This window comes from Chinchilla lanigera, unplaced genomic scaffold (assembly GCF_000276665.1).
Source record: "Chinchilla lanigera isolate Chin_1 unplaced genomic scaffold, ChiLan1.0 scaffold00051, whole genome shotgun sequence".
NCBI lineage: Eukaryota > Metazoa > Chordata > Mammalia > Rodentia > Chinchillidae > Chinchilla > Chinchilla lanigera.
The window spans coordinates 8,569,691-8,578,159 of NW_004955452.1; the positions used below are offsets into that span (position 1 = coordinate 8,569,691).

The following is an 8,469-nucleotide window of genomic DNA, read 5'->3' on the forward strand; positions in this document are numbered from 1 at the left end:
TGGTCTCAGACAGCCTATCTTCTATGGGGCGGAGAGGATGGACTGTAAACACATAGACCAAATACCTTGGTATGGAACATGAAAGAAGGGGAACATAAAAACAAAAGACACCTGGAGATGCCACAGGGTGTAGTTAACGTGGACATTTTGCAAAGGCTTGAAGGCGGTAAGGCAGGAGCCATGCGGATGTTTGAGGAGGAGCATTTCAGGTAGAGGGAGCAACAAATGCAAAAGCCCGCCCAGTCTCAGTTCAAATCTCAGTCTAAGACACCCAGTCTTCCCATCTGGGTTAGGTCCCCTCTTTAACCTTCTGTGTGCAGCATGTTTGGCCCTGGCCAGAGGCAAGCTGCACCGATCTGTTGGGGCAGTTTTTTGAACAGATACGCCCCCCCTCTTGACTGTGGGCGCCCTGTCTGACTTGTTTATTTGTCATCTGTAGCACACAGTAAGTGCTCAGCAAATTGTCTGGCTAGAAAGGGGAATGAGAAGATGGAATGGGAAGGGAGAAAAGAATAAAACCACTCATGTTCTTTTAAATAGAAGAGAAACAACCAGAATGTTGCTAATCGATTTTATTTGTGGGATTGGAAGGGTGGATTCTATTCTAAGTCCCCTCCTCTCCTCTCCTCTCCCACCCTCCCGTCTCTCCTCATCTCTTCCCCTTGCTTGAGAACACACATTGCATAATCAGAGGCAGCAGTTGCAGCTCCCGTCTCTGGTTAGTGCCTCCCGAACTCCAGGCCCTGAAGCACGGAAAGGTTTCACCTGTACTCAGGGTTAATTCTGGAAGGCTCTTGGGGAAGCAGGCTCACTTCAGGGCTGTGTAGTTTAATTCTCAGTGATGCTAATTAGATCAGGAAAAGAGCCTGACTATGGTGGGGCTGCCCACCGATGAGCCAGGGAGGCTAAGATGCACCCCACCCCCACCCTTCCCACCCTCCTCAGCTCCCCACCCCCAGGGGAAAGAAGAGCAAGGGATCTCTGTGGGGCCTGTGCTGACTGGCAAATCTCCTGTGGGAGGAATGGCAGCAGCCCGGGTGCAGAGCAAGAGTCAGCTGCCCTGCCTGCCCCACAGTCATCAGAAGCCTCTGGAGCCCCTTCTGCACGGCAGTGGGGAGGGACTAGGAAGAAAGGGGATGTGCTGGTGCAGGCATCAGACGGTGTCCATCATCAGCTCTCCTCTCCTGATTAATTCTGCTCAGTTCAACCCCTGTTTGTTATTACCATCTCAACGCTCAGGTCTTGAGTGTTACTGAGTACCAGGTAGTTTAAGCACCAGACTGCAAAAGATGACAGAAAACCTGCATGAGGACATAGGTAAGGCATAGATAAGGGCACAGAGGCTTAAAAAGTAAAATCACAGCCCCACTGTGTGGGAGCAAGGGCTAGAACAGAGGAGTGTGAAGCTGGCATCTTGTTGCACAGCTGGCCAGTGAGTTGTGGGCACACACCTTCACATCTCTGAGAAGCAGTTTCCTCCTCTGCCTCATTCTAGTTAAACTCCCCAATGATACTACAAGGTGGTGGGTAGACATTGTTCCCATTCTGCAGATGCACAAACCAAGAAGCACAGGTAGGGAGAGCGTTGCTCACATTTGCACAGTTAGGACGTCATGGCACCTGGCCACTTGGTGGCCAGCGTGGGCATTCGTGGTCAGCGGGGTCCATGGATCTCAATAACAATTCACAGAGGTGAAAGGGTGGTCACTGTGTCCCCAGCGGTCAGCAGGAGGTACTGATGATGCCCTTTCATCTCTGTGAATTGTTGTTGAGATCCACGGACCCCACTGACCACGAATGCCCGCACTGGCCACCGATGTCCACCTTGGACTGACTGTCCCGATCGCTGCTGTCTGCCACCCCCGACCCTCCCCCGCCGCCCCTTCTCGCTTCCTCGCTCCGCATCGTCCGTCCTCTCTCAGCGCTCCCCCCGCCTCTCTGAGTGCTTGTTCTCAGCCCACCTCGCTGGTTTCCTGCCTCATCCTGGTGCTGCTCCTGTGCTCTGGGCGCTGGCACGTCCCCAGCCACTCCAGACAGTCTCATTGGAAACCACGGCACCAGCTACCACCTCCAGTGCCACGCAGCTCCATCTCCATCTCTGTTTCTGTCTCACCTAATAGGGAGGAGGGATACAGACAGGGAATGAGCTCTGCTGCTTAATAAAATTGTGTGGCCTTAGTCAGATCACTCTACCTTCCCGAGCCTCGTTCTCTGTACCTGTATAAGGGGAAGACGGTACTTCCTCCCTCGGACTGCTGAGACAATCAGTAAGTTTACAGGTGCAGCTCTGGGCAGTTGGAAGCCTGACATACAGCATGATTGGAGGCTTCCTCACCAAACTTTTAGCCAACTACTCTGGTGGTGGAGGGGCCCTGGAGGAAGATGGAGGCTTTTACATGGGTGGTCAAGGGAGAACTTTTCTAGTGAGTGACAGTTGATCAAGAACATGGATAAATCAGGGAGTGATGAACATGGATATCTGCAAAGGGAGCAGCTAGCGCAAAGGTCCTGAGGTGGGTGTGTGTTTTGTGTGCTGAAGGGGAGTGAAGAAGGCCAGCCTGGCTGGAGTGGAGTAGGAGAGGGTGAGAGTGGTATAAAATGGGGCCAGAGAGGTGAGCACAGATAGGCCAGAGGGGTCTGGAAGACCTGAGGACATTAGCCTGTGGGCAATGGGAGATCATCCATCCCTTCAGGGTTAGATGTGACCTCTGCACACTCAAATCTAGGTCTGACCAGCCACACTGCTGTTGAAGCTCCCTTTCCCTATAAAGAGGGTGTTCTGTGGTTTGAATGTTTCTCCTGTCCAACTTCATGAGTAGCTATATTGGAAAGGGAGCCCTTTAAGAGGTAATTAGGTCATGAGGACTCCATCTTCACGGGCAGACTTGATGCCCTAATAAAAGCATTGTGCAACGGGGAGTCGGGTCCTCTCTCTCTGCCCTTCTGCCCTCCTCGTGCGCAGCAACCTTCAGCAGATGTCAGCACCTTGACCTTGGACTCCAGCCCCCAGAGCTGTGAGCCGATAAATCTCTGCTCATTATAAATCACCCAGGCTGTGGTACTATGTTACAGCAGCACGCAGCGGACCAAGGTGGTTGGGTGGGTGAGTCGGTTCTATCTCGTGTCCCTCATCTGCTCCTCACAGCTTCCCTCTGGATCCTCCCGACCTGCTGGAGCCAAGGAAGAAGGGAGTCCAGCACACCAGTGATCAGCCCTGCCCTACACCATCCCCCTCAGGAGCTCTGATGGGTGCAGACACCAGAGTGAGCGAGCGAGGCTGTTGCTCATGCAACACCTGGGTCATGGCGGGCCCTCAGAAGTAGCACTGATTTGGTCTCACAGCAGGGAGACAACCTGCCTCTGGAAAGCGAGCCTCTGCCAGCGGAGACCTAAGAAATCCATCCGTGGGTTCCTCGACTCCCAAAATGCAGATACCCCTGCCTGCCATTTGCTGTGGGCCTGTGCTGCCGCGAGGTCTCATTCTCCTGCTCGTTTCCCCAAGAGCTTCATTGCTGTTTCTCTGGGTCTGGCCATGGGCTGAGCACACAGCGTCTAAAATGCAAGACTCCATCCCTGCCACGTCCCAGGAAGGACGCGGACTGATGATAACGGGGCATCAGCATGTGTGCTGCGCAGGGTCCGGAGGAGATGCTGGTCCTGCCTGTAGGGTGGGCAGTGGGTGGACCACAGTCTCTTCCTCTGATGATTGGCTGTGGGCACAGTGCCAGGGCCTCAGAGCACTTAAGGGCCCATGGAAATGTTCAAGGACTGAAAAAACGTTATGAGATTAAAATACAAATAAAACTGCAACACTGAAATTGATACGTGTTTAATTAGATATCTACAAAATGAAACACTGTCAACTAGTCACTTTCTGCTCTGCTTGGCTCTTCCATAGTTACATAAACATTGATTTAATGTGGGATCTGAAGATGCTTGATGTGATGGAGGAAGGAACTTTCAAAAATACGAAGAGCTGGCGCTGGACAGGTCCTCAAAGCACAATGGTGTGGTGTTGGGGTAGGGAGAGGAAAGGGGAGCTGGAGAGCCGCTCAGAAGACCTAAAGGGAGGGCATGGGGCTGGGGGATCCCATCAGTAGGAAGAGGGCATCCTGGAAGGGGACCGCAAGTGCCAAGGAGCAGGGCATGGGCAGGTCGGAGGTGTCTGGGGAGTCTGGGGAGCAGGGACCCCCACTGTCCCGGCCACATACAGTTGGTGGGCTGGGAGGAGAGGGTCTGCACCTCAGGCTGGTCTTTCTCCCCAGAGCCGCTCTCTGCCTGGCACCTCCTCCAGTCATCAGAGCCCAGTCCCTGGTCCTCCCAAGGCTGAGCTTGCAGCCTGGGCATCACAGAGCTCCAAAGCCCTCCTGTGTCTCCTCTGACTCTGGGGCACTCCAGATACTTGAGCTTCTGAACTCTGCTTTTGCTCACTGAGTCTTGGCCACAAAAGCATAAGGGTGAAGGCAAATGAGAAATAACATAAAAATACAAAAGTAGCCCAGACTGACTTCCCACCGGACTTCTGGAATAAGACAATTTCTATTCACCCCTCACCCTACAAACGTTTAGCTGAAACAGTCTAAGTGTCCCCTTTAGGGAAAGTCAAGTACTGCAGTTGCGAGCCTGATTTGGGAATGGCACCCGTTTCTCTGCCCAGCCAGAAAAAGCCTTTTAGGGGTGACGGGGTCCTTGTGGATGTCCAGCTGTTTAGCTTCTGCTCTTTCCTGAAGCCCTGCAAAGCAAAGCTGGGGAACTCTTGCTGCTAGTTATATATTACTGCAGCAGGATCACAGGCGGGCACCCTCCGTGAGACAGAGCAGTGAGCGCATTCTCTCCAGGGGCCAGTCTGGGCTGTGGTTCCTTCAGTCCCAGTACAAAGCCCCAGGGAGGAAAGAGTCAAAGAAACAGAGCAGGCAGTCACTCAGGTGCTGTGGTCCCGGGGCCAGGGTGCTCCAAATGCCTTCTGTTTCAACCCAGGGCCTCCACCCATCCCCAGGTAAAGCCACTGCAGGGATCCTTTTAGGCAACACACACCTCCTCTGACCTCAGGGGAATGAGTGGTACTTCTGTCAAGGGGTATCTGTCAGGCAGGGGTATCTGCATTTTGGGAGTCCGGAAGGCAGAATGTCAGTGCCCCTAGGAACCCTGGGAACTGGGAGGAGGCCAGAGAATTGTGGGAAATGAACAAAAGGAAAGGGCAGTTGGGCGGGGAAAGGTCCCACAGGTCCTGCTGGTGTCGAGAGAGGAAGGGGCCTCATCACTGGAGGACAGTATTGGGATGATAGAGGCAGGAAATGCTGAGGCAGGGCAGGCTGGGGAGTAATAAGAGGTCACTTTCTGTGGCTGTGGATTTCTGCGACGTTTAAGCTTGACTGTGTCAAGTTGATCAGTGTGGGACTTGCCCAGGGAATCGGTGGAGCACACTTCCAGACATGTCTGGGTGGGTCACAGACGAGTGACCCTGGGGTCTGGGTCTACTCCCTTCCCCCTTCCCATCTTTCATTGCTCCCCTGATCTGCTTCCTGACCGCCATGAACTAAGCAGCTCTGCTCCCCTCCCCCACACCCTTCTGCCACAGTGTTTTTGCTTTAGAGACAGCTGACCGTGGACTGAATCCACATAGAACATGAACCAAATTAAACTTCTCCTTTAAACTGTGGGTGTCGCGTATTGTGTCTCTGTAAGAAGAAGCCTGACGAATGCAGGATCTTAGGTTAGGAGGGAATCAGTAGGAATCTAGGCTGGGATGGGCGGCCTCCTGCAGAGAAGCTGGATTGGCAGAGGACTGGGTGGCCTGTTCAGCTGTGTTACAAGGGCAAGTGAACTAGGTTAGTGGGGAGGGAATTAGTACAGCTCACAGCTTGCCACATGGCCTGGTATTGGCTCTTTGCATATAGCAACTCCTTGCATCCCCCCAGGAACCCTGTCAGGTACACATTATTATTGTCCCCTTTAATAAAAAAGGAAACCAAGGCACAGAGAGAGCAAGTCAAGGCTCAAAGGCATCAGCTAGTGAATGCGGAGCCGGAGCTGACATTCACGTTCCCTGTACTCTACATTCTAAAATCCTGAGGTTCTGAGGTTTTCAAGATTCTGTTTTATTAATTCTAAAAATCCATAATTTAATGATGTCATAAATTTAAGGTATTCTATTTCTAACCCTCCATGATTCTGCGAGTTTTAGAGTCTATAATTTGATGCTAAATCTAAGGATCTAAGACTATTGCTTTAAGATTCTGTGTCTAATATTTTATAGAAAACGCAGAGAGTTATTCAAAACCAAACAGCATGAGGTAGGAAATCTCTTCCTTACCTCCCCTCGAGGACGTGGCGGGCAGGCTGTTTCTGAAAGTCTGAGCTGCCTTTCTCCACCCCCTGGCCCTGGAGGCGGACAGGGGAGGCCAGAAAACCGTGCTATTTTGGGCCTATTAATCTGAGATACCCCATGGGGAATGGTTGGAAACTAATATTTGGGGCAGAAAGAGGCCCACCCAGAAAGGTCTGCAGGGGAATTTTCCCAGAGGTGACCCATTGGAGCCTTCTCTCTTTGCACCCCTGCAGTGCTCAGCAGGGCAGGGGGGGAGGACCTCACAGCACAGTTGCTGGGTCCCTCTCCTGCCGTTTTCCTTCTAGGATTTATCTCTGACTGTAGGGCTTTTCCCTAGTCACTAGCTTATGTGGCTCTGGCCTCATCTACCCACTTAAGGCAGAGGCAGGCAGGCCTCCCCGCCCCGCATCTCTAAGGACATATGCTCTTTTGGGAGTGAGCGTCTGAATGGCATCACAGCCCGTGCCCAAGCTGTTCCCCTCTCACCTTCACTTCCTGTCCTTGCCAGTGGCCTGGGGTAAGTGACAGCCTCTCCTCGCCTGTTTCCATGAAGCAGAGGGTGGCCATCCTGCCTGCCTCCTAGGATGAAGGAAAGAAGCAGGTGAAGTACCTGAAAGTGTGCGGCCGACAGGGGTGCTCAGGAGGGTTGAGGGTGACTGTTATCATCATCACTATCACACCTCGCCTACCCAGGGCTGCTGGAGGGAGCCCCAAACTGTCCCCGCCTGACCCCTCCTCCGCATCCCACACTCGGGTCTCCCTGCTCTGAAGGGCTCTGCTCTTTGCATCCCGGACTCTCACTCCGGATGATTCACCACCTCCACCCAGATCTCCCCTCCCTCTTCCGGAGCTCCCTGGCTCTCCCGCACCTGCTCCCGGCTCCCAGTACCTGGCCCATTCCCGTCCTATCTCCTAGCACATTCCCGTCCTATCTCCTAGCACACGGCGCTAGAACTGTCTCCCCACGGCCTTTAGCATCCTGTCCCTGGGCCCAGAGCCCTCACCACAGTGTAGGCAACCCTAGAGTTGAGGCACAAATAAGTATAAAGCCCGGATCCCGGGATGGCCGACGTCCGTCTCTTCGTCTGTAAGATGGGTGTGATGACCCTGTGGACCGCCCTCCCCTGCAAGAGAGTAGAGACGCTGGCAGGCACGCCTGGCCGCGCAGCAATGGGGGCAGGGCTGGGAAGGCAGAGCACTCTGTCATTAAACCGGACACTCTGGCCGCTGGGGAGCGGATGGGGCTAGGGTCAGAGCAGCCGGCCCGGACCGAGGCTGAGGGCGGCAGGGCTGGCGCAGCCCTTCTCTGGGTGGAAGAGACGCCGGAGCAGCGTCTTCCGTCAGGTGGGCGACGCCGAGGGGCTGCCCCGGCTCTGGCCTGCAGGTGGCGCTGTGGGCCATCGCAAAGGTGAGACGAGCGTGGGTGCCCTGGAGGTGGGGAAAGGTCTCGGCAGGGGTCGGGAGGGGGAGGAAAGGAAGAAAAATGGAGGGAAAGAGGAATATAAGAGAGGGGAGGGCAGAGAGATGGAGGGGGAGTGAAAATGTGAATGCCCCAGTGTGCAGCAGAGTCCGAATAGCACAGCCGCCTCCCCTCCCTCTGGGGCCGGTGGACCCGCCCCTGACTTCCTGCACCTCCCCCTGTACTCACGCCCCCCGCCCGCGCCAGCCAGGCGAGCTGCCTGACCCTTGCTAGGGTGCCAGGCTCCTCTCTGCCCGAGGCTGGCCTGTACCAGCTCCTTGGTTCCGTTTCAGTGTCCCCCGCCACCTTTTCCCTTCAGGTCTCAGCCCAGGCACCACTTCCGCCCAGAAGTGACCTTGTCCAGGGCCTCCGTTGCTGCCCTGGGCTCCCCGCCCCGGCGCTGGTCTTGTGGGGGATGTGAGTGAGCCCTGTTTCCCCAGCCAGACCCGAGGACAGGGACTGGACCCTCTTTTGTCCCTGGCATGGCCAGCCCAGGACGCACGGCACCAGGGGCCACAGAGGTGCTGGGGGGACTAGAGGAGTGCAAGACGCCCTGTGCGCGGAGGGGGAGCGGAGGAAGAGCAGCCTGGATGTGGGAGGATCAGCTGTGCGGGAGAGGTGGGTGCACAGGCAGAGAGGAATCGAAAGCCTGGTGTGCGGTGTGCAGGGCCCTCGGCCTCAG

General features: G+C 54.9%; 1 long non-coding RNA gene across 1 annotated transcript; it reads right to left on the bottom strand.

Annotated features, from left to right (window-relative positions):
* Positions 1 to 557: 557 nt before the first annotated feature.
* LOC102028373 lies at positions 558 to 7,419 on the bottom strand. Its single transcript, XR_262663.2, has 4 exons — positions 7,333 to 7,419; positions 6,815 to 6,907; positions 1,962 to 2,113; positions 558 to 1,280 (listed from the first exon to the last, which is right to left on the bottom strand). It is a non-coding gene; the product is annotated as an uncharacterized LOC102028373 (long non-coding RNA).
* Positions 7,420 to 8,469: the final 1,050 nt, after the last annotated feature.